The 7,001-nt window shown below is 36.0% G+C and overlaps 1 non-coding gene across 1 annotated transcript; it reads left to right on the top strand.

Moving 5' to 3' along the window:
• Window positions 1-6,467: 6,467 nt before the first annotated feature.
• Window positions 6,468-6,574, top strand: LOC118849258. The gene has a single exon (XR_005010310.1). It is a non-coding gene; the product is annotated as a U6 spliceosomal RNA (small nuclear RNA).
• The last annotated feature ends 427 nt before the right edge of the window (window positions 6,575-7,001 follow it).

Raw genomic sequence — 7,001 nt, 5'->3', positions numbered from 1 at the left:
AAGGTGCAAAGTGTGAAAGCAAACACAAAACAACAAAGTGACAACACAACAATATAAAGGTAGGTGCATACTGACTTGTCTACATCATACAGAAGGAACACATCCCGCAGATCAATTGAAAAATCCGTGGGATATGTTCCATCTGTAATACTGCTTAAAAATACCAAAGAAAATTAACATCAACAAGATTATTTATTAGTGATGGCATTAAAAAATCTAATATGAATTCCGTGCAAGTTATTATTTTACTTTTTCACTCGTGAAAATTAAAACCCACAGGTGGGCTGCATAAAATCACGCTGCGGGCCACATGCGGCCCACAGGCCATATTTGGACAGCCCTGTTCTACATTATGTCCATGGACCATAGACCAAAGTAGATAAAGATAGAACAGAATTCCCATCTGGAACAGAGAGGGATGGTAAGATGCAATCATCATAAAAATCTAGGGTAAGACTTTTGATAGGAATAGATGCATTAGGATTAAATTGGTCCATTTTAAGGCTCATTCCATACTTAAGACCTTTTCATATTCATTTTTTTGGAGGGTAGAAGGCAGGGCAATTGGGGTTAAGTGACTTGCTCAAGATCACATAGCTAGTAAGTGTGTCAAGTGTCTGAGGTCACATTTGAACTCAGGCCCTCCTGACTCCAGAGGCAGTGCTCTACTCACTGCACCACCTAGTTGCCCTGAACTTTTTGTATTCTTAGGACCTATCAGAGCTTATAATTCACTGGCATAACCTTTGAGGAACCAGGGTCATCTCTGTTACCACAATGAGGTATTACAGTAGGACTTTAATCAATTCAACAAAATATTTATTGAATGCTTACTATGTGTAAGACATTCTACTGGGCACCAAGGAGAATGAGTGAGATACTCAAAGAAGAGTAAAATACTACTTATGCTCTGAAGAGAGCCCATAATGTATAACCACAAGATCTAAGAGTTGTAAGTGACCTCAAGGGTCATCTAATTCAACTAACCAAATTTAGACACTTGCCTAAAGAGAAAAATGGGAAGACACTGAAAGCATAAGGGAGGGGAGAGGTCCAGGTTGTTTATATACCCTTTGTCCTAGGTTTTTTGTCTAGTTCCTTGGGACAAGAAGGGCAGACCAGAATACACTCCATCCAATGATAACATTTGTGCAGTTATCTGAAGTTTCTTACCTATGTAATTGGCACTGGAGAGGATACAGTCGGAAAATGAGAGGATTTGATTAATCCTCTTTACATACAGCATGCCCAATCTCTGTTGGGGAATTGACATCCTATGTGTGGTCCTTATTTTAGCATGCTGAATTTTTTGACAGATTAAATAATATTAATGCACTTGGTTCTTAACCAAAAGTATTGCCGAAGACTTTGACTATATGTAGTTCTGCACAAGACAGTTAAATCAGATCCAGACTGCTGCTATTCTGGATATTGCCAGAATCACCCAAGGACTTTATTAAATATAGCAAGCATTATGTAGCATTGGGTGGATGGATGACAGATGGAGATCCCCAGCTGTCACTAAGAGAACTAATACAAAATGGAGGCATAAAGATTTTGGCCCTTGATTTTGCTCTGATAACACTATGCTTCATTTGTATACAACGTTATGCTTTTCAAATCACTTTCATATATATATTTTAGCTAATTGGTGCCTCACTCCAATCTGGTGAAGCAGGCAGGGCAGGTGGCATTGTCTCTATTTTACAGAGAAAATTGAGGCAAAGAGTTTAAGTGGCTTCCCCTTCAATTTCACAGCTGGTTAGTGAAGGAGCCAGGCTCAAAGCTCCATACCATCTTTTCTAACATGATGCTCCCCTTCCCATCTCACCTCTCATACGACCAACACATTCAACTTTCTCTCAAAGAATTCATTAGAGAACCACATTTTAAATTCATCCTTGTGAAAGACTCCATAATGAATGCCATTTTAAATATAGTGCTTTCCACACATACATTTCTTTCTAACTTTATTGTTGGCTATAGTCACTCTAGGACAGTAAGTGAAACCACCCCTAGGTGCCATCAGCTGCCCTATACCTTCTTATGCTATTCTGCCAAGAACCCAAGAGAGACATCATCAGCAGTATTACTGGAGACAATTCATCTAGGTTCATGAAAGCCAATTGTTAAATTTTCAGTAAGAGCATCTACAACTCAGAAATCAGCAAATGCTACAAATCAGAACTTGACTTATTGTTTTGTTGATTGTCTAGACTTAAGAAAGTGATGGAGAAAATGTTAATAATGCAGATTAAATTTAAAGGTGTGCTCTGTGTACTTTTTTTGGAGAGCTGATTGTTAAACATTTACCAACACACCTTTGGTACATCGCCTTTACCCCTAATCCAGATTACCATGCAGAGACTGCCATTCCTGCACATTTAATAGCTAGTATTTATACAAAACTTTAAGGTTTGCAAAGTGCTTTACTTATTTTACCTATTTGACCTTTGCTACAATCATTGATGTAGGTGCTATTATTATCCCCATTTTACAGAAAATGAAATAACACACCTAACAAGCTCCTGAAAGAAGATTTGAACTTAGATCTTCCTGAATTCACATCTAGCGCTCATCTATTACATCACATAGCTACCTTCTCAAAATCAAGTGCTACCATGGCACCAAAGAAATTTAACTCCTGCTAATAGAAAATACTAAAGTCTGAAATTATTTTCCCAAGGATGGAAATCAAAGTTCTCTTCTTTAACTGATTGATGTTCCAGTATAACTTTATTATGTTTTCCATATATTTGGATCTGTTTTTAATATGTATGTGGCCATTTTCTCTCTACAACCTTACATTTTTATCCAGATCAATAAAATGATTCTTTAAGCATGGAGGCAGTAATAAGACATAAATTCAGTAGGTTCATTGACAAATCTCTTTTTTTCTTGGCTTGAGTCCTAGCAATAAATCTCAGTCTGTGATTAAGATATAATTCTGATCATGTTGAGAGCATTATTAGTAGAAGGTATTAACTCTGGTGGCAGTGTTAGCTTCTAACCCTAACTACTAATATTTCATATTTGTTCTGCTATGATTCATCAGCATAGTATCTCAGGGAAGTGAAAAAAAGAAATTATGGGCCAAGATAACAGAGTAGAGAAGCACTCAGCCAAACTCTCCCAAATTCCTCTCCAAACAAATCTAAAATAATGCCTCAAACTGAATTTTGAAGTGGCCAAACCGACAAAAGCAAGCCAGCAGCAAGACTTCAAGGAAGCTATGTTAGCTATTATAGTGGCTTCAGGAATTCTCAGCCCACAGATAGCTGGGGCATCAAACAACTGGTCAGAAGGACATTACAGGGGGCTCTTTCCTGGTGCTCAGGTTCAAGACCCTGTTATGTTGCCCATACAAAGTTCTGGGTTGCATCCCCATTGCCGAAAGGAGCAATAGCACTTGTGGCTATGGGAAACAGGGCCTTGGTCAAAGTTTCAGGGCAGAAATAAGAATTTGTGTTCTCTCATGGCGGCATAGGAGCCACAGTCCAAATTCTAAGACAGAGAGGAAGACTAACAATTGTGGCTGCAGGAGAGCAGGGGAACTGATCACAGACCCACGGCCAGGAGGAGTGTTAGCACTTGTACCTACAGGGGAACAAGGTCCTTTCTGGGACAAAGACTAGAGCAAAGGACAGGGGAGTAGTGATGACACTTTTCCCTAAGTCATACCACCTTGGAAGCACTGAAAACCTCAAGACCTCCAGAGCTAGCTCTGGAAACAGCAATTAGAAAGGTCTGAAGTTTAGGACAGTGCTCCCTCTACCCTGGGAGCAGAGCCCAACTTCAACATAAAGCTGAAAGGGAAGGAATAGGCTGGAAAATGAGCAAACAGCAAGAAGAGAACCTGACCACAACAAGCTATTATCATGATAAAAATCAAGACACAAGCCTGATGTCAAAACAGCTACAATCAAAGCCTCAAAAAAAAATGTAAATTGGATACAAGTACAACAAGAATTCCTAGAAGAACTAAAAAAAGGGATTTCAAAAATCATGTAAGAAAACTAGAAGGCAAAATTAGGGAAAGAAATGAGTAATGCAGGAAAATTATAAAAAGAGAATCAACCTCTTGGTAAAAGAGCACCAAAAAAAAAAAAAAAACACTAGAGAAAACCATAGCTTAAAAAAAGAATTAGCCAAATAGTAAAGGAGGTACAGAAATACACTGAAATAAGAATGGCATAAAAAAGCATAATTGGCCAAATGGGAAAATAGGTACAAAAGCTCACTGAAGAAAATAATTACTTAAAAATGAGAATGGGACAAGTAGAAGCTAATGACTGCATGAGGTACAAAGAAACAATAAGAACAAAATCAAAAGAATGAAAAAATAGAATGAAATGTGAAAATTCTCACTGGAAATACAATTGACCTGGAAAATAAATCCAGGAGAGATTATTGGACTACCTGAAAGCCGTGAGAATAAAAGAGCCTAGACATCATATTCCAAGGTTATCAAGGAAAACTGTCCTGATATCTGAAAAGCAGAAGGTAAAATAGACTTAAGAATCCGCTGATCACTTCCTAAAAGAGATCCCAAAAAGAAAACTCCTAGAAATATTATAGCCAAATTTCAGAGCTCCCAGGTCAGGGAGAAAATATTGCAAGTAGCCAGAAAGAAAGAATCATAGAGCCAGAGTCATGATCACACAAGATCTAACAGCTTCCATATTAAAAGACGGGAGGCTTGGAATATGATATGGAGCTAGGATTACAACTAAGAATACTCTATCCAGCAAAATGGAGTATAATTCTTCAGGGGAAAAAAAGGATATTTAGTGAAATAGAGAATGTTTGAGCATTCCTGATGAAAAGACCAGAGCAGAATATAAAGTTTGACTTTGAAATATAAGACTCAAGACAAGCATGAAAAGGTAAACATGAAAGAGAAATCATAAAGGAATCAATAAGGTTAAAACTTTTATGTTCCTACATAATAATTATATTGATGATAATTATAACTCCTAAGAACTTTGTCATTATTAGGGCAATTAGAAGGAGCATACATAGACAGAGGTCATGGGTGTGAGAAAACTATAAGGGGATGATATCAAAAAAGTAAAATAAATTGGTGACAACAAGCAATGCATTGGGAAAAGGAGTAAGTGGGAGGAAGAAGGCAGAAAAATGTTTCACACAAAAAGGCACAAAAAGAAAAGTTTTTATCATGGCAGGGAAGGTAGGAGAGGGAGAGAACAGGCAATGGTTGAAACTTACTCTGAGCAGAGTGGGTTCAAAGAGGGAATAACATAGAGTCAGTTGGGAATATAGAGAGAGAAAAGAACAAACAGAGGGAAAATAGGATGGAGGGAAATGAACAGTCAATAATCATAACTATAAATATGAATGGGATGAACTTACCCATAAAATGGAAGTAGATAGCAAAATGGATTAAGACCAGAATCGAACAATATATTGTTTGCAAGAAACACATTTGAAACAGAGAGACACACACAGTAAAAATAAGGGACTTCAGCAGAATCGATTATCCTTCAACTGGCATTGAAAAAAGAGCAGGGGGGTAACAATCATAATCTCAGACAAAGCAAAAGCAAAAATAGGTCTAATTAAAAGAAATAAGCAGGAAAACTACATTTTGCTAAAAGATACCATAGACAATGAAGTAATGCAAATACTAAACATATATGCGCCAAATGGCATAGCATCCTAATTCTTAAAGCAAAAATTAAATGAGTTATGGGAAGTAATAGTAAAAATATACTAGTGGGGAACCTCAGCTTCACCATCTCAGAACTAGATAAATCTAACCATAAAATAAACAAGAAAGAAATTAAGGAGATGAACAGAACTTTAGAAAAGTTATATATGATAACCCTCTGGAAAAAAATGGGAATAGAAAGGCACCTTCACAAAAAACTTACTATATATCAGGGCATAAAAATCTCCCAGTCAAATGTAGAAAAGGAAAAATATTAAATGTATCCTTTTCAGATCATGATGCAATAAAAATTTTATTTAATAAAAAACTAACAAAACATAGTTTTAAAATTAATTGTAAACTAAATAATCTAATCCTGAAGAATGATTCAGGCAAAGAACAAATAATAGAAACAAATAATTGCATTAAAGAAAATGGTAACAGTGAGACAACATACCAAAATTTATAGGATGCATACAAAGCAGTATTTAGGTGAAAATTTATATTTCTAAATGTTTACATCAATAAAATAGAGAAAAAGAAGATCACTGAATTGGGTGTGCAACTAAAAAAACTACAAAAAGAATAAATTAAAATTCACAATTAAACACTAAATTGGAAATTCTGAAAATAAAAGGAGAGATTAATAAAATTGAAACTATGAAAACCATTGAACTAATAAATTAAACTAGGAGATGGTTTTATAGGTTAAAGTAATAAAATAGATAAACCATTACTGAACTTGACTCAAAAAAAGAAAGAAAAGCAAATTACTAGTATCAAAAATGAAAAGGGTGTGCTCACTTCAGCAGCACATGTACATAAATTGGAACAATACAGAGAAGAGTAGCATGGCTCCTGCGCAAAGATGACATGCAAATTCGTGAAGCATTCCATATTTTTAAGAAAATAACACCTTGAAAAATAGACTAACTCAAATGGCAAAAGAGCTCCAAAAAGCCAATGAGAAGAATGCCTTGAAAGGCAGAATTAGCCAAATGGAAAAGGAGGTCCAAAAGACCACGGAAGAAAACACCACCTTAAAAATTAGATTGGAGCAAGTGGAAGCTAGTGACTTTATGAGAAATCAAGATATTATAAAACAGAACCAAAGGAATGAAAAAATGGAAGACAACACAAAATATCTCACTGGAAAACCACTGACCTGGAAAATAGATCCAGGAGAGATAATTTAAAAATTATTGGACTACCTGAAAGCCATGATCAAAAAAAGAGCCTAGATATCATCTTTCAAGAAATTATCAAGGAGAACTGCCCTGGTATTCTAGAACCAGAGGGTAAAATAGAAATTGAAAGAATCTACCAATCA

The sequence above is a fragment of the Trichosurus vulpecula genome, chromosome 4 (assembly GCF_011100635.1).
Source record: "Trichosurus vulpecula isolate mTriVul1 chromosome 4, mTriVul1.pri, whole genome shotgun sequence".
NCBI lineage: Eukaryota > Metazoa > Chordata > Mammalia > Diprotodontia > Phalangeridae > Trichosurus > Trichosurus vulpecula.
Note: the sequence above shows the minus strand (reverse complement) of the source record. Positions and strands in the feature narration are given on the sequence as shown.